The sequence below is a fragment of the Bos taurus genome, chromosome 16, assembly GCF_002263795.3.
Source record: "Bos taurus isolate L1 Dominette 01449 registration number 42190680 breed Hereford chromosome 16, ARS-UCD2.0, whole genome shotgun sequence".
NCBI lineage: Eukaryota > Metazoa > Chordata > Mammalia > Artiodactyla > Bovidae > Bos > Bos taurus.
Window position 1 is genome coordinate 44,133,980 of NC_037343.1, and position 19,264 is coordinate 44,153,243.

The 19,264-nt window shown below is 50.8% G+C and overlaps 1 protein-coding gene across 3 annotated transcripts in view; it reads right to left on the minus strand.

The window, feature by feature from the left end:
* The window catches only part of SPSB1 (splA/ryanodine receptor domain and SOCS box containing 1), a 134,739-nt gene that overhangs the window by 25,903 nt on the left and 89,572 nt on the right, over nucleotides 1-19,264 (minus strand). Inside the window, exon 1 of one of the 3 annotated variants that reach the window (XM_005216940.5) lies at nucleotides 4,979-18,657. The exons of the other annotated variants lie outside the window; for them this stretch is intronic. The gene's annotated coding sequence lies outside the window, so the exon portion shown is untranslated. Of the gene's footprint in view, nucleotides 1-4,978; nucleotides 18,658-19,264 lie in introns of those variants that run through there. 3 annotated transcript variants of the gene reach the window in all.

Genomic DNA, 19,264 nt, shown 5'->3' on the forward strand with positions numbered 1-19,264 from the left:
GAAACTATGAGCAAGGTGAAAAGACAGCCTTCAGAATGGGAGAAAATAATAGTGAATCAAGCAACTGACAAAGAATTAATCTCAAAAATATACAAGCAGCTCGTGTAGCTTAATACCAGAAAAATAAATGATCCAATCAAAAAATGGGCCAAAGAACTAAACAGACATTTCTCCAGAGAAGACATAGATGGGTAACAAACACATGAAAAGATGCTCAACATCACTCATTATCAGAGAAAAGTAAATCAAAACCACAATGAGGTACCATTTCACACCAGTCAGAATTGCTGCTATCCAAAAGTCTACAAGCAATAAATGCTGGAGAGGGTGTGGAGAAAAGAGAACCCTCTTACAATGTTGGTGGGAATGCAAACTAGTACAGCCACTATGGAGAACAGTGTGGAGATTCCTTAAAATACTGGTACTAGAACTGCCATACGACCCAGCAATCCCATTGCTGGGAGTACACATCGAAGAAACCAGAATTGAAAGAGACACATGTACCCCAATGTTCATCGCAGCACTGTTTATAATAGCCAGGACATGGAAGCAACCTAGATGTCCATCAGCAGATGAATGGATAAGAAAGCTGTGGTACATATACACAATGGAGTATTACTCAGCCATTAAAAAGAATACATTTGAATCAGTTCTAATGAGGTGGATGAAACTGGAGCCTATTATACAGAGTGAAGTAAGTCAGAAAGAAAAACACGAATATGGTATATTAACACATATATATGGAATTTAGAAAGATAGTAATGATGACCCTATATGCGAGACAGCAAAAGAGACACAGCTATAAAGAACAAACTTTTGGACTCTGTGGAAGAAGGCAAGGGTGGGATGATTTGAGAGAATAGCACTGAAACATGTATATTACCATATGTGAAATGATCACCAATCCAAGTTCAATGCATGAAACAGGGCACTCAAAGCCGGTACACTGGGACAACCCTGAGGGATGGGATGGGGAGGTAGGTGAGAGGGGGGGTTCGGGATGGGGGACACATGTACACCCATGGCTGATTCATGTCAATGTATGGCAAAAACCACCACTATATTGTAAAGTAATTAGTCTCCAATTAAAATAAATTAATAAATTAAAAAAAAAGAACACTGGAGTGGGTTGTCATGCCCTCCTCCAGGGGATCTGCCTGACTCAGGGACTGAAACTGCATCTCTTATGTCTCCTATGTTAGCAGGAGGATTCTTTACCACTAGAGTTCCCCTGGTGGCCCAGCTGGTGAAGAATCTGCCTGCAATGCGGGAGACCTGGGTTCAATCTCTGGGTTGGGAAGATCCCCTGGAGAAGAGAATGGCTACCTACTTCAGTATTCTGGCCTGGAGAATTCCATGGACTGAATAGTCCATGGGGTCGCAAAGAGTTGGACACAACTGAGCGACTTTCACTTCACTTTTTATCACTAGCGCCACCTGGGAAGCCCATAACCCCCTAGGAGACATCATATCATACCTTGTCTAAGCAAAAGGCTGCTTAAGCTTTAAAGGTGGTGGTGAGTGAAGACACAGATGCAGAGCCCAGTGACCCAGTGGTCTAATCCAAGGCCCATGACTCCAGCTCTTGTTCAGTCTACTCCTGGCCTAACAGGGATATCAGGCTACAAAACTTGAGGCACGAATCATGAGGGCCACTTGTCAGTTTCCCTGAGCTCTGGTTCGGTGTCTCCCATTTGCTCCTCTCGGAGGCAAACACTAATGCGACCTGAGTGGCCTGCCTCAGGTTTATACATCAGTCTCTTGTGAGTTTGGTAGGTATGTCTAAACTGTATCAGGGATTTCCCAGTGATCCGGTGGCTGACTCCATGCTTCCAATGCAGGGGGTCAGGGTTTGATCCCTGGTCAGGGAACTAGATCCCACACGCTGCAACTGAGAGTTTGCAACCTCATCTAAAGATCCTGCATGCCACAACTAAGACCTAGTGCAGCCAAATAAATAAAGATATTTTAAAATAAATTAAAAAACGCTATCAATATTAGATACATTGTTGAAATTCAGTCACTAAGTTGTGTCTGACTCTTTGTAGCATGGACTGCAGTATGCCAGGCTCCCTGTCCTCCACTATCTCCTGGAGCTTGTCCAAATTCAGGTCCACTGAGTTGGTGATACTGGATATATTGGGGGGAAAATCCCATTCTTGAACATGCAAAAGGTAGGTTAGCCATAATGACCCCAATGAAGGTGGGCCGTGACGACCCCAGTGTAGGTGGGCTGTGAGGACCCCAATGAAGGCGGGCCGTAATGACCCCAATGAAGGCGGGCCGTAATGACCCCAAAGGCCGGGCCCAGCACAGCCCCTTGGCATCCTCATCTGGGTAGCTCTGAGGCTTCTACTGAAGACTTCTTGGAACTAAAACAGGGTGGATCAAGGAAAAAGGGAGAAGACTACAACAGACAAAGATGGAGAAGGCTGCAATCTGAAGTCGGGCTGCCTGGGTTTAAATTTCAGCTCCACAAGCTGGGCAACCTTGGACAAGTGCTCCAACCTCTCTGAGCCTCAAGTTCCTCATCTGTTGACATGGGGATGATGACTGTTCAACCCTACTGATTTGCTTTAGGGATTAAATGGGAATGCCAACACTTAAAAAAGCTCAGCACTTAATAAAGAGCCACAGTGGCCATGTATGTGTAGTTTAATGGTCTGAGGAGAAGGAGGGAGGGAGGGAGAGAGGGAGGGAGGCAGGGAGGGCTTCTTGAGGAGGCATCTCCTCCCCAGGGGTGGAATGCAGCCATGCGAATCCTGACACCCATCCTCCACTGCAAAATCAGTACTCTCCCAGAGAACAGCTGCCTTGGGGTGTCCACGACCCAGCTCTGTGGCCGCCTCTCACCATGTCAAGCTCACTAATGGTGACAGAGAGGTCTCCACTGGAAGCTCCCAGGTGATGCTGAAGCTGAGGCCGCTCAAAGTCAGCCATGGTTTTGTCTGCCCCCATCTCATCCCCGTGCCGCTCCCCCGACAATGTGCCGGTTCCGGCAGTGGTGGTGGGTCTGCCATGCCTCTGTGCTCTCTGGGGCCAGAGGGCCAGGACAGACACGTCTGGAGAAGTTTCTTGGGAAAGCAACTTGGAACTGGGGTGAATCTGGTCCGCTTATCACATTTGAAGATACAAAAGGAGGAAAGAGGAAATGGAAAAAAGGGAAATTGGTCCAATAACCATTTAATGGGCTGATCCAGGATGGCAATCGGGGCAGAGGGAGGAAGAAGCCAGATGGAGGCACTGGTTTTGCCCAGCAAGCTTGTCAGCCATACTTCAGAATTAAGCGAGCCCAGGAAGGGCCAATGGAGCTGGACCAGGGCCTCGGTACCTAGCAGAAGTGAGGGCTGCACACGCCCGTTTCATGCGCTCGCCTCTGCAGGGCTGCACTGCGACTCCAGACAGAACACGCTCAGAAAGCTATTTCCCCTGCAAGCTGGACCTTCCATAAAATCATAGCAGCAGCATGTCACCTTCACAGGCAACACGGGGAGCGGGGGACGTGTCCCCCACACCTCAGTGTCAAGGAAGGCAGCCTCGTCACAACTATGGGGGCACAAGACCACAGACCCAGGTGTGGGGACCCCTCCCTGGCGCCCAGCTGGGGCAGCCAGCCCCGGGGCAGCGCCATCCTGTAACAGAGCAGGACCATGGTCCCCTCCTACCCAACACACTGCGTGTTTCTAAGGCTGTCCCAAGTTTCCGTTCCCATATCAAAAGCACCTCTTTTCTGCTGAGGCAGCAAGACCTGCCAACAAAACAAGCCTCTGGGACCCACGTTTCTGTAGCACGCCTTCCCTTGAAAAGCACTTCAATGAATCACTGAGGTTAAATAGTATCGGCAGCTGGGTTGGTAGAAGAAATCCTTGTGAAAGTCAGACAGAGGTGCTTGGGCAGAGCACCAGGGCAGAGGTGCTGTGCCCTGCCCACCCCCCAGGTACCCCGATCTTGACTGACAGCACTTCTTCTCCAGGCCCCCAAATGGAAAACCAGACCTACCTAAGATCCTGCACATGGAGCCGGATGATTCCTTCCTTGGGAAGTGATCCTTTTAGCAGTGAGGGAGCCAGTCACCCCAAGTGCCCTGCATCTGGTCACGCCCCCCACCCCCCGACCCCTCCCGGGGAGCCCATGGGTCTGCCGCTGAGGCATCGCCTGGGAGCTGGTTGGAAATGCAGAGTCTTGGGCCTGGCCCCTGCCTCTGAGCAGCCGTATCACAGGTGATCCGTGTGCCCAGGTGGGTGGGGGCTGGGCCTGGGTCCTCAAGGCAGAGGCTGGCAGGAAACACATCAGAAATAAAGAAAACAGAGGCTCGTCCAGCCCGTTCCAGGAAGCCAGTCCTGAAACATAACGGACTCCCAAGAAAACAAATCTAGAAGCCGACAAGTTTAACAGAAGTCACAGGCAGAGCCTGGCAGGGCCCCGTCCTCGCCAGACCCACAAGGGCGAAGGGCACACAGAACAGGCTATGGATTCCTTAGCCCCAGACGTTCTAGAAGCCCTTGGTCAACTGGGGTCTTGGGAAGCCCAAGGCGGTGGCAACACCTCTTCCAGGCCCTCCTCTGTGCCCCAGCTCTCTCTGCTCCTCCAGATAGCCCCAATTCCCCGACTAGCCAAGCCAGCCCGCAGCCTCCAGGAGCCTCATGCTTTCTTGCAGCCACACCTGCAGCCCTTGCTTTCACTTCAAACAACCCCACCCGACCAGAATCCGGGCCATCCGAGATCAATCCTGGTCCTCTCGGCCACGGAGCTGTCCCTGGCTGGCCTCCACGACCTGGGCTGTTTCACAGCAGGTCTCCATCTCCCTGCAAAAACCTCCCCCAGAACTAGCTCAGGACCCTGGATCCTGCCGGAATCTAGAATGAAGGTCATCCCTGGCCCCTAGCAGCACCCTGGCCCAGGTCCACAACCCTGGCCAGGACCCACTCCCACACGGCCTGCCTGCAAGTATTGGCCTCACGGTCTCCCGGACACCTACCGGAGGATTGGCGGAGTTCTGGAATGTTTCGGGCCAGTGCCCAGAGATGGGGGAGCTCCAGGAGGGAAGCCCTCGATCCCCGGGCCGGGGGAGACGGAAGCAGAGTGCAGGCAGCTCGCTGGTGCCCCAGGAGCAGGGAGCCTCCCTGCCAGTGGCCGGGCCCTGCGGGTCCCCAGGCCTCCCTCGCCCGGCTGGATCAGCCCTGGCCAGAGTGAGCTCCACCGTCACCAAGGGGAAGCGGCCCTTGGTTACCGCTGGCTGGGAGAACACAGAAGGCAAAACAAACACTGGACTGGCTCCTCACTGCTGGGAACAATTACAAGGTAATCGGCCAGTTTTTAAAAGCCCTCCAGAAGGGAGGCTGCTGGCCCAAGGGAAGGCTGGTTTGTAACCCATTCCCTCCCTCCTGCTGCTGCTGCATCCTCCTCAAGACCCAGGGACCCTCTCTCCACCTGGCGCAGGGACCCCCGGCAGAGCAAGGCTGGAGCCTCAGAGGAAGCGGGGCACACAGTCCCAGGTGGGCAGTGTGCCACTTCAGTGCCCAAAGCACGTTCCAGAATCCTGGCCAGCCTGCAGGGGCAGACTCACCTCATCCCCCTTCCTAGATCCCCTTCTAGCAACAACCAGCTCTCTTGTCCCCAAGCAACTTGTCATGAAACTAACAGAAACTTACCAGCGAAGAGTTAAGAGCTCGTTTGCCAGGTTCCAGCCGGGGCTGGTGGACCATCTGCCAGGATAGTGCCTGGGCCATGGCCACCCCCAAGGACTGTACCCAGCGAGGCAGGGGGGTGCTTCAGGTACAGCCCAGGCACTGATCCCCAACTGTTGCCTGTCAGCAGATCTGGGACCTTCAGCCAGTCACATACCTCCTCTTAGAAGACATCCTGGAGCCCGGGGTTTTGGTTGTGACCCCAGACCCATAAGCAGAAACCGTGGGGAGCCCCCAGTGGAGAGGGGGAGGGCTGAGTGACACCCAGCCCCATCTCCAGGTCCCCCAAGGTGGGGGCACGTGCAGGAAGGTTTCCTCCGCCCCCACCGCGGATCCTCCACGTCCTCCAAGCACTGGTTTCAAGCCTCCCTCTCCCCCTGCTCCCTCACAGTGAATGTGTGGCACCTTTCTGGGGCCAGATGGCTGACCTCAGATGGGGAACGTGGCCGTAGGTCCAAACCCCAGACAAACAGGGCCTGTCTCACCCTCTTGAATTCCCCTACCCCACCCTGCAGAGGACACTGGTCAGTTCTCCCATCCTGTAGAAGCCACAATGGTCTCAAGAGAGAAGAGCCTGCTTTGGCTTTACGGACCTCCTAGGGGACAGAGATTTGGAGAGACAGAGAGAAACAGAGAAGCAAAAAGAGAGACAGAGACACAGAGAGAGAGAAATGGAGAAACAAGGACAGAGACAGAGACACAAAGAGACAGAGAGTGAGAGACAAAGACACAGAGAGAAAATGAGAGGCAGAGACACAGACAGAGACTCAGGCAGAGCAGAGAAAGAGAGACATAGAGACAGAGACAGACAGAGACAGAGAGACTCAGAGAGACAAAGACACAAAGAGAAAATGAGGGGTAGAGACACAGAGACAGACAGAGAGCAGAGAAAGAGAGAGACATAGAGACAGAGACAGACAGAGACACAGAGACTCAGAGAGACAAAGACACAGGGAGAAAACGAGAGGTAGAGACTCAGACAGAGACTCAGAGAGAGAGCAGAGAAAGAGAGAGACATAGAGACAGAGACAGACGGAGACAGAGAGACGCAGAGAGAGAGCAGAGAAAGAGAGAGACATAGAGACAGAGACAGACGGAGACATAGAGACTCAGAGAGACAAAGACACAGAGAGAAAATGAGGGGTAGAGACTCAGACAGAGAGCAGAGAGAGACATAGAGACAGAGACAGACAGAGACAGAGAGACGCAGAGAGAGAGCAGAGAAAGAGAGAGACATAGAGACAGAGACAGACAGAGACAGAGAGACGCAGAGAGAGAGCAGAGAAAGAGAGAGACATAGAGACAGAGACAGAGGGAGACATAGAGACTCAGAGAGAAAGCAGAGAAAGAGACAGAGAGACAAACAGAGAAAGAAGCTGGAAAGGAAGCATAGGAATGGGAAGCAGGAGGGTGGAGGCCCCACAGCCTCAGCAGACTCGTGTTGGCCCAGGGTCCCCATCAGGAGGGCGGGCTCAGGCTCTGAGTGGGAGCTGCACCCCCCTCCCCCATGGTACTCAGTGGGGGACACTTCTCCGGTAAGGCACCCAGAGGAGCGGGGCAGGGTGGGAGGTTGGGGTGCACCTCTGCCCACCTCCAGCCTCACCCTGGCCCCTCCCAAAGAGAGTGTCCTGTCTCCAAACCAGGGAGGTCTTGAAGCTAAAGCAAGTCAGCAACCTCACTGACCAGCTCAGCCAGTGGCCCCAGGGAGGGAGCCTGGGCTCCTGCAGGTCCAAGGACCAGCCTGGGCTGTGCTTTGGAAGCGGAAGGGGGACCGACAGTGGTGACAGCAGCAGCAGTGGCAGCTTCACCGGACAGGCTGAGCACCATGAGGAGGCCCTGCTTCCTAAAAAATCAAATCAGCACATTTGGAGGTAAAGACCTGGCTCACCGGAGTACCTGGTCACCCTGCTGCCCGGCCTAGTCTCTCAGAGGGACCCAGGGGCCAGTCCCCACCCTCACCAGCCCCAGAGGCATAGAGCTGTTATTCAGGGACTGCTGAGTGGTGGGAGTTAACACTGGGGTTAGAGTCTCAGACGTGGCTCTGAGATGCTGAGAACTGAAATGGAGCATTTCTGGGACAACTGGATAGAAACTCTCAGAAAGACCCCTCCACCTCTCACTTGAGTTGATGAAGTTTCTTCCAGACATCCAGGTTTGACTTTGATCCCAGACAGGGAAGAGAAGGGGCCAAGCATCCCTGGGCTAAGATACCAGACCCCCACTTGGCATCCCCACCTCAACACATTCCTGCCTCCCTTTGAGGACCTGGGCATGGCACACATGGCTGCTGTACCCACCAGGAGCCTGGTTGGCTAGGGAAGAGGTCACTCAGTGCCGCTTTCTGTTTAAATATCCACAAACTGGCATTCTCCTGTAGTCTTTCTCCTCACATGGTGAAGGAAAATTTAAGCCATCAGGAAAAAGTAAAGAGCTTCTTAACACAGCCCTGCTCTTCTCTTACCACTAACGATCCATTTGGTAAATTTGATGGTCTGTCCCACAAGGCAGAGCCTGGTGGGAGTGGTGGGGAGGAGACAGGCCAGCAAACTGCCTGGTACCCACTGCTTCCCAGCAGAGATGATGTCTTCAAAGAGCTTCAGTAGAAGCAGGATGCTCAACCTCGGGGGTTGCTGAGATAGGTGGGGGTGGAGGTGGGGTGGGACTCTCGGGGACATCCCCTTTGAGGGGTTCTGACCAAGGCTGGGATTTTAGTAGCAAGGGTGAGCTGAGGGAAGAAGCAGACAGACACCACCCTTGCTGTGAGAGAACCCTTCCCCCGTCACAAACAGAAGTGAGGAGGTGTATTTGGGACCCAAAGGGTGGTCAGGAGATTAGAATGGCATTTGGGAATTTTGAGCAGTAACTGGAGAGAGGGAGAGAGAGGGGCGGGGAACATAGTCCGGATGACAAAGACCTTGAATGTCATGACGAGGAGTCTGGACTCAGGCACAGGCGCCAGATGGAAGGCGACAGATCAGAAAGCCCGGGACCTCCCTGGTGGTTCAGTGGTTGGGAAGATCCCCTGGAGAAGGGATAGGCTACCCATTCCAGTATGCTTGGGCTTCCCCCGTGGCTCAGACAGTAAAGAATCTGCCTGCAATGTGGGAGACCTGGGTTCCATCCGTGGGTTGGGAAGATCCCCTTGAGGAGGGCATGGCAACCCACTCCAGTATTCTTGCCTGGAGAATCCCATGGACAGGAGCCTGGCGGGCTATAGTCCATGGGGTCGCAACGAGTCGGACATGACTGAGCAACTAAGCACACACCAGTGGTTAAGAATCTGCCTGCCAATGCAGGGGGCATGGGTTTGATCCCTGGTCCAGGAAGATCCCACCTGCCTTGGAGCAACTAAGTCCGTGTGGCACAACTACTGAGCCTGTGCTTTAGAGCCCGGGAGCTCATGTGCCACAACTACTGAAGTCCTTGCACCAGAAGAGTCCATACTTTGCAACAAAAGAAGTCACTGCAATAAGACTGAGCACTGCCACTAGAGAGCAGCCCCAGCTCGCCGCAACTAGAGAAAAGCCCACAAAGCACAAAGACCCAGCACAGCCAAAAATACATAAATATAATTAATTTTTAAAAAGAAAGCCTGCTCCTAAGTTCAGCCAGCACCCCACTGGATTTCCGGATAGAACCAGAAAATACTGGGAACAGAGAAGTGACATCCCCTCTTTCCACAGAGCAGCTGCCCTTGCATAGCTTAACGAAAAGAGCTGTGGGTGCAGACGTTCCATAAGTACTTCGGGGGAGGCAGGTGAAGAACCAGGAAGAAAGAATTAGAACATTTCTTTTACATAAACAGAAAGCTTGGGTGTGTTTACATTCTGAGAAATATCGCTTTAAATCAACACCATGAGAAAGCAACCATAATTTTTCACCTGAAAAAATGAGATGATAAATACCTAATCTGCAAAGAGGATAATAAGTATACCTGAAGAGGCCAAAAAGTTCCCAGAACGTAGTAGGTGCTCAGACAATACCTGACGTTTACACGTGTATTCAGGGTTTCGGTGGTGGCTATAATTACTACTGTTGTTGTTCAGTCACTCAGTCGTGTCTGACTCTTTGCGACCCCATGGACTGCAGCACACCAGGCCTCCCTGTCCTTCACCATCTCCCGGAGTTTGCTCAAACTCATGTCCATTGAGTCGGTGATGCCATCCAACCATCTCATCCTCTGTCATCCCCTTCTCCTGCCTTCTATCTTTCCCAGCATCGGGGTCTTATTGCTACATGACATTTGGGTAAGCAGATCTTAACTCTGAAGATCATCTTCCAGCCACTGACCACAGAACCAGAGAACCATAACCTTCTTTTAAAGTGCAAAAGGGGGACTTCCCTGGTAGTCCAGTGGTTAAGAATCCCACTTTGCAATGCAGGGGATGCAAGTTTGATCCCTGGACAGGGAACTAAGATCCCACAAACCTCAAGGGGTGGCCAAGAAAAGGAAGGAAGGAAATTTTGATACACACTGCAAAGTGGACACACCTTGAGGACATGATGCGAAGAGAAGAAAGCCAGTTACAAAGGTGGATGATGGTGATGGTTGTACAACAGTGCACTGAATGCCACCACCATTTAAAAATGGTTAAAATGGAGTAGTGTGGAAGCATGGTGATCGTTTAGTCGCTAAGTTGTGTCTGACTCTTGCAACCCCAGGAGAGGCCAGGCTCCTCTGTCTGTGGGATTCTCTAGGAAGAATACTGGAGTGGGTTGCCATTTCCTTCTCCAGGGGATCTTGCCAACCCAGGGATTGAAGCCGGGTGTCCTGCACTGCAGGCAGATTCTTTACCCAGTGAGCTACGAGGGAAGCATAGAAGCATATACACTACCATATATAAAATAGATAGCCAATGGAAACTTGCTGTATGACTCAGGGAACTCAAACGGGGGCTCTCTAACAATCTAGAGGGGTGGGAAAGGGTGAGAGGTGAGAAGGAGGTTCGAGAGGAAGGGGACATATATACACTTATGACTGATTCATGTTGATGTATGGCAGAAATCAAACCAAAATTGTAAAGCAATCATCCTTCAATTTTAAAAAATCTACAAACAAACAAAAAAAATCTAAAAATGGTTAAAATGATAAATTTTATGTACACTCTACCACAATTTAAAAAGTGCTTCATTTTATATGAAAATAAGGAAGGAAAATGTGAGACACAAAAAGTGATGAAAAGGGGAGTGGGTCCCTTTATTCTGACGCTACGGGAACATGTGCTGGACAAAGCTAAGGTGTTTGACCACCACCCCTGGACCCGCCTCATCTGCATCTCTAAGCCAACCGATGGCCAAGGCTGTCCACACACAGAGCTGTTGTCCCAGAAGTCATGCTGGAAAGTCGGCAGAGACAGAATGCCACCATTTACTTGGCTACTGGGTTCCTTAGAACCCCCTGGCCAATCTCTCTTATTTTTCATTTGGAATAAGGAGGACTTGAATACCCGTGGGGGTGTTCATATGCTGTTTCTCACTGCAGGTGCCTCACAAACCTCATGAGGAGGCAGCACTGGCGGGAAACAGAGGTGGACTTAAAAAGGAAAGGCCAGGCCTCAAACGGCTAAGAAGCTGGGACAGGTTGCTATCCAGGAAATGACTCATGTCTCCCTTGGTCCCTTGAGGCTGCTCGGGAACAGACGCTGAATAGCACACACGGAGATACTTGAGATTCTCAAGAGGAAGGCAGCTTCTGGCGGACTCCCCCGAGGACCCTGGGACACCTGGGGTGGCAGGTGCCCAGCACAGCCCCCAAGGGCGGCTCAGTCCACACTCATGGGTGAAGCACCATTGAAACCAAACCAGAATGGCACAGAGCTGGGTGCCAGGGCTCTTCTCCTGCAGCCACCCACACTTCCTGTGACCTCGGTCACCCTCTGTGCACTCAGGCTGCAGAAACCAGCAAGCTGACTTCAGGCCCCAGACACTTCAGGGAACGTGCTCTTCCACATTAGGACCTCCTGATTAATACATTGAATGGCCTGAAAAAGCATCTACCTTGCAACTGCATTTGAAAACCCTGACTGTGACCTTGACCTTGAAATACTGATTTCTGTGACAGTGTGCTCCCTGTTCTGCAAGGCTCCCACCCAGCTCCTTCGCCAGTTTTTCCTCCTCTCCTTAATCACAGATGTTCCTCTCTCTGTGGGCTTCTCTGCTCTCACGGCTCCAGGGAGCATCTCCCCTTGAAATTGACACATCACCCTTATGGCGACGGCATCATTGAACAGCATGACTCTTACAGCAACCCTGCCCTGCATCCCACACAGCTCCCTGCCAGACTCAAACATGGCCCCCTCCCACCCTCTACATCTCTGCCAAGTTCTGTCCTTCTCCTGGTCAGTCACCCAGATTCAAACCCCTCATCTTCCTGGATTCCTCCTCTTCTTGGCTTTCCACATTATCATCAAATGGTAGAAATCCCACCCCCCAGAGTTGCCCAAATCTGTCGCCCACTCTCATGGTTCAAGTCATCATCACCTGCAAAGTTAGTGTAGGAGTCTCCAAAATTGGTCTCCCTGCCCACAACACCTCTCTGACCCCGTCGGATCTTCCTAAAACACTCTCATTTAGATATTAGTCTTTTTTTTTTTTTTTTCATTTTGAAAATATGTAACTCAAACGTGTACAAAAGAGACACATATTTTCAGCACCTAAAATGAACCACTGTCAACAGCCTGTCACATTTGCTTCTGGTCCTTTTACTGCATAATGGTCAAATGGCCAGAGGACCTGATGAAGCAACTCAGGAACAAAAACTAAATGCAAGTGATAAGCAAAAAACAAAAACAAAAAACCTGACCTGTTTGGTAAACAGGGAAACAAAAAATTAAGTACTAAGAAGTGATCCATCACCTTGCACCCCCTGCCCCAGATTTCTACACAGTCAGTAGAGAGATGGCACCTCCTACCGATGGGCAGGGGAGGAAGTTGTGCACCAGGGTGGCTCGTCGACTCTGAACCTCGCAGCTTTGGGGAGATGAGCTGAGGGCTTAGCCAGCCATGCTGCTCCTGGAGCGTGGGCCACAAGAATAAAAGCACCTGGACAGAGGACATCTACACAGGTGCTTATTACAGAGGCTCTGCCATTTTCTGCCAGTCTAAATTGAGTGTTGCCATCATGTTCAACTGATCAGGTGGCAGGTGGACAACTCTGTCACATCTATACCATGAACCATTCATCACACAGCAATTAAAAGAACAAGGTAGAACCACACTGAAGCCTGGGGGCATCTCCACATGCGTTCAGTGAGGACAACAGGGTAGACTATGAAAGGAAAGCCCATTTTAATCAGTGGTGTCCCCTGATTTTCTGATGGTCCAGCGGCTAAGACTCCATGCTCCGAATGCAGGGGGCCTGGGTTCGATCCCGGGTCAGGGAACTAGGTCCTACATGCTGCAACTAAGAGTTCGCATGCTACAACTAAAGATCCCGCTCGCCCTAAGACCTGGTGTAGCCAAATATTTTTTAAAAACACAAAGAATGGTGTCCCCAAAGAAACATACATATATGCCTGGGCAGGAAGGAAGGTATGAGTTACTCAGGGTGTCTTATCCTTCCATAAAAGGTTTAGGTTAAAAGAATTAGAAAAGAAGGGATGTTGGCAAGGATGTGGAGAAATTGGAACCCTTGTGTACTATTGGTGGAGACGTAAAGCAGTGCGGCCACTATGGAAAACAGTATGGAGGTTCCTAAAACATTTCATTTCTGGGTATAGACCCAAAAGAATTGAAAGCAAGGTCTCAAACAGATATCGTACACCTAGATATTCACAGCAGCATTATTCACAATAGGCAAAAGGTGGAAGCAACACAAGTGTCCATCACCAATGACTGGATGAACGAAACGTGGAGATCCATTTGACCTTAAAAAAGGAGGAATTCCTATCACGGGCTACAACATGGATGAACCTTGAGAACATTATGATAAGTGAAATAAGCCAGTCACGAAAAGGCATATACTGTGTGATTCCACTTGCATGAGGTAACAAGAATACCTCAAATTCATAAAGACAAGAAGTAGGATGGCAGATGACCAAGGCTGAGGGAGCGGGACATAGGGAGTTGTTTGTTTCTTTAATGGAGACAGTTTCAATTTTGCAAGATGAAAAGAGTTAGGGAGCTAGATGCTGGTGATAATTGCCCAACACTGTGAAAGTACTTAACACTACTGACCTATACACATAAAAATGGTTCAGATGTTGTCATGCTAGAGCATGACTTGAAAAGACACATGCAACCCAACGTTCACAGCAGTATTATTCACAATAGCTATGACAAGGAAACTGAGGCCCATTGACAGAGGAATGGACGAAGAAAATGTGGTACATAAATACAGTGGAACATTACTCAGCCATAAAAAGAATGAAACAATGCCATTTGTAGCAACATGGATGAACCCAGAGATTATACTAAGTGAAGCGAGTCAGACAAAGACAAATACCATATGATATCACTTATATGTGGGATCTTAAAAAATGATACAAGTGACCTTATTTATAAAACAGAAACAGATTCACAGACATGGAAAACAAATTTATGGTTATCAAGAGTTGGGGGAAAATTAGGAGTTTGGATCAACAGATACACACTACTATACAAAATATGTAAACAAAGACCTATTTATAGCACAGGGAATTATACTCAACACCTTGTAGTGACTTATAGTGGAAAAGAATTCAAGAAAGAATTGTGTGTGTGTGCGTGTGTGCTCAGTCGTGTCCAACTCTTTGGGATCCCATGGACTGTGGCCTGCCAGGCTCCTCTGTCCACGGAATTTTCCAGGTAAGAATACTGTAGTGGGTTGCCATTTTCTACTCCAGGGGATCTTCCCCACCCAGGGATCAAACCTGCATTTCCTGTATTGGCAGGCAGATTCTTTACCACTAGCAACACCTAGGAAGCCCTAAGAAAGAATAGTGTGTTCTTTCAGATATATGGCTATATCTGAGTCACTTTGTTCTACACCTCAAAACTAACACAACATTGTAAACCAGCTATACTTCAATTTAAATGAAAAAGGAATAAAGAATAAAAAAAGATGTTATGGACTGAATGTGTCCCCCCAAAACTCATATGAAGAAACCCTAACCCCTCAAGTGATGGTTTTAGGAGTTGGTTCTCTGAGAGGTGATTAGATCATGAGGGTGGAGCCCTTGTGAATATAATTAGTGCCTTTATGAAAGACACAGGAGAGGGATGATCTTCTTCTCTGCCACATGAGCACACAACAAGAGAGCTGTCTGCAAACCAGGAAGACGGCTCTCGCCAGACACCAGCGCTACCAGCTCCCTGACCTGGGACTTCTCAGCCTCCAGAACTGTCTGCTGTTTGAGTCACCTTGTCTCTAGCGTTCTGCTTAGACCACCCACGATCACAAGGACAAACATCTGAGACGGGCACCAAAGGCTGCTCCCACACTGACCTCAGCCCACTTTGCCACAGAACTGCTTTCTCTAGGAACATTCCCTCCTTCCTCCAGCTGCTCCCTTCCCCCAGTCTGGCTCACACACGTGTCCATGCTACTCCACACGGTCCACTCACCTGGAAGGCTGTCACTACAGAACCAGGCAGACCCTCCAGAGCCCTCTGCACGTTCTCCATCACCTTAAACACCTGCGCCCATGGGCACAGTCCCTTTCCTTTCCATAATCATTAGACCTTTTTTTTTTTCAGTCTGGCTGCACCAGGTCTTAGTTGTGGCATGTGGGCTCCAGCTCTGTGACCAGGGATCAAACGCAGGCCCCCCTGCATTGGGAGGGCAGAGTGTTAGCTACTGGACCACCAGGGAAGTCCGTCCTGTCAGGCTTTGAAACAAGCCCTCCCTGTGTGACTGGTGCCCTAATGCAGATACCCAGGAGCTGATTAAAACCTTTAGTGAGATAGGATACCTTGTGTACCCCAAACGGTGGTTCAAGGCCCACTCAGCCTGTCAGGTTTCTCCTTCTCTCTGCACACCTGTTCCCAGACTATTCTGAACCAGCTGTCCGTCATCTGGATCAATTTTCCTCCCTGGACTCTAAGGCATCAGGCCCCCCCAAAAAAAAACTCTAAAAGCTTCAGAACATCAAAGTTTCGAGAATAAAGTCTGTAGGTGATACTACCCACAGAATGTTCTCCACACACCTCCCATCGCACACATTTGCACCCAAGCCCATTGTCCTCCAAGGCCGAGGTCCAAGAGGTCGCCTGGACTCCAGCTGACTTCCGATTGGCTGTCAGGCTCACCTCCTGAAACAATCTCCAGCCCACTGTCTTTTGCACCCCCTCATCTGTCCCCTCCACCAGCCTCATCACCTTTCCAGAATACTCGCTGTGTGCAGGGTCATTCCCCTCCAGTGCTGCAATGAAGTCCACTGACCATAGGGCACGCACCCTCCATCCATTTGGGATCTCACTTTTGTCTTCACCTGACCCTAATGCAGAACTGAACCACCTCTTGTTCCCTCATCTTGCTTTACACACTCAGGACTCTTCCAGCAACTTGCCTGGGACACTTCCCCCACTGCCCCATCCACCCCCCACCCCCACCCCAGCCCTGAGAACTCTCCTGCACTCCCACAAATCTTTCTAACATTTATAACAACTCCAGCAAATGTAGGCTCCACACATGTTGGCTCAGTGCATCTTAACCAGAGTGGTTTTACCCCCAGGGGACATTTGGCCAGGTCTGGGGACATTTTTCGTGGTCACAGCTGGGGTGACATGTCATGGGTGGAGGCCTGCTACAAAATGAATCTGCCCATAAAGTCAACAGTGCAAGATTAAGAAACCCAGAGACAGAGCGGGCTTCGGATGGAAGAATATAGTGCATCCTTGGGACAACATCATCTTCTTGTGGCCAGAAGCGCAACCTGGGACACCCATACCTGTGACTTCAGGTCAGGGTAAGGCCACGCCAGGAAGAAGGTGGCTGAGTAGGAAGTCAGCACCCGTTCCAACACTGTCACCAGCCTCCTGTGTCACCTGGAGCAAGACATTCAGCCTCTCTGGACATTAGGTTTCCGTTAGGTCTATAAAACGGAGGGTTGAAGGAAAGCAGCTCTTCTCTAAAGTGATCTGGACAGATCCTGAAAAACTGTTTCTAAGTCTGGGGAAATATTATATTCCCTCCAAGAGAATCAGAAAACCCATCAGCATCTTCAAGGCTCTGAGAAGTCCTGCAGGTAAAGTCCAGCTTGGCAGGTTTCAACTCTAGTGGTTCCCACCCTGGAAGAGAAGGGGATGTTCTTTCCACACTTTTCCCCTCCACATCCCTAGGGACTCCAGCTTGGAGGGCCTCCAAATCTCTCTTGGCTCTGCTGCATCTCGATTCTAGGATGGGCAGGGCTCTGCCTCCTCCCAAGGCCACACTTCTCTGGCTCTAAAGAAGGTGTGAAAGCGTGCTGCCAGCTGAGTGCTCTCCAGTGGGATGTTAGGGGCTGCTTACTGCTCCACTGACTCTCTGCTGGGCCACACCCTGCCCCCAAGTCTCCTGAGGGTGGGTCCAGTGGAGCAAGGTCAGAGGCGTGCGTGCTTTTTGGTGGGTAATCTTGGCTGGTTCTGAGCCTCCATTGGGTCTCTCCTCTTAATCTAGACGAGAGTTTGACAAACAATGACTCCATGGGCCAATCTGGCCCACTGCCTGGTTTTGTAAATAAAGTTTTATTGGCACGCAGCCACTCCTTTTGGTTTACACATTGCCTCTGGCATTCCCACTCACCTGCTGTAACAGCAGAGTCAAGTAGTTCCAACAGGCCTAAATTTTACACTCTGGCCCTTAAGAGTTTAGGAACCCTTTATCTAGGACTTAAGAAGTGGTATCCACCAGGACTTTCCTGGTGGTCCAGTGGCTAAGACGCTGCTCCCCCAGTGCAAGGGGTCTGGCCGCAATCCCTGGTCGAGAACTAGATCCTGCACACCACAACTTAAGACCCCATTTACCGCAATGAAAACTGACGACCCCGCATGCTGCAAATAATATCTGGTACAGCCAAGTTAACTAGTAACTTGAACAAATAATTAAAAAATAAAAGAAATGGTGTCTATCATAGTGTCTACAGGAGCCAAACTTCTCCCACAAACTCCTCCAAGAGCCTGTTGTAGCAGGCCCAGGCCTCCGTGTGTACCTGAATAACACACAGTGACCAAAAACCAGGAAGGACCCAAGAGCCTACAGTCTGCCCACCCCACAGCCACACCCTCTGTGCCCCGCACCCGCAAATGCCCCAGCACAGCCCTCCCTGGACCCCAGTGATGCCCCCTCCCTTCACAAACCAGAGCTCATTTACAGCAGAATGAATCAGCCTTCTTTTGGTTATGCACCCCGTTTGCTAGCTTTAAAGCAGGTATCTCCCCGAAGACATATATTGGGCACATATTATACTCACATACTTCTGTATCAATAGATGACATACATTATGAAACACACACCAAAAACCCCCAGATATTCAACAAGAGATGATAAAAGTAAAAACAAAGCTACTAATTTCTACCCATAACCCTGCAGACCATCTTAGAAACAGCCACTCTGGAGGCAGCTAGCTCATGGAGCTCCCTGGTACCCTCTACATGTTCAGCATGTGGACACAGGGGCGCTGCTTTCTCTGTATTTGTTGTTTCCCTTTTTTATTTTTGGCCATGCAGGGATCTTAGTTCCCCGACCGGGGCTTGAACTCAGGCCCTCGGCAGTGAGAGTGCAGAGTCCAAACCACTGGTCTGCCAGGGAATTCCCAACAAAGGGGGCTGGGCTGGTCCACAGCCAGCGACATCCGATAAGGATGGGGAGTCATCCTGACACCTAGCCCTGAGCTTCTGCCCCAGAAGATGCATGGAGGTGGGAGGAAGGGAGGTGGAGGCCTGGGATCTAAAGACCCAGGAGCCTCGCCCACCTGGCTGCGGCAGGAAGGGAAGGATTAGGGACCCCCCCAGAGATGGCGCCAGTGGCTCCCAAGGCAATGAACACCACAGCACATCCAAGGGGATTTTTATGTTTTGACTCAGAGGCAACAAGTCTTTCAAATTAAACCAATGCAGACTAAACTGCAGTAAAGAGGAAAGCCCCTTCCGAACAGCCGGCCGGGGGTTACCACCGCCAGGCGAGTGGGAGGGAAGACGGCTGGCTGCGGGGCTGGGGAGGTGGGGGCGGGTGGAGCAAAGGGTGACCTTGCCCTGTGGCCCCTTTCTGGAAGGTGGGCACCGCAGTTGCAGGAGAGCCTGTGGGCACGGCAGCTTTGGGGTCCTCAGACTCAACCCCCAGTTCCAGGGCTGGGCCTCCCAACCCTCATTCCCATCCTCCCAGGCCAGCCCGCCCAGCAGGAAACACTGGGCCGGAGGCAGGCAGCCACCGCAGAGGAGCAACGTGGCATCTCACCTTCTTAGCCACTGCTCAGGGGCCATTTGGACCCCACCCACTGACTTTCTTACAGGCACTTTGGGTGACTGAGCGGTGATGCTTCGTTAGCCAAGAAATCTCATGAGCACCAAAGACCCAACCAACCAAAGTCAGGGCAGAGCAAATTCAGCCCCATGGAGAGCATTCCACCAGATGGCTCCAAAGCTGCTGCTGACCTAGCCACACTCGTGGGAGCAGGCAAGGT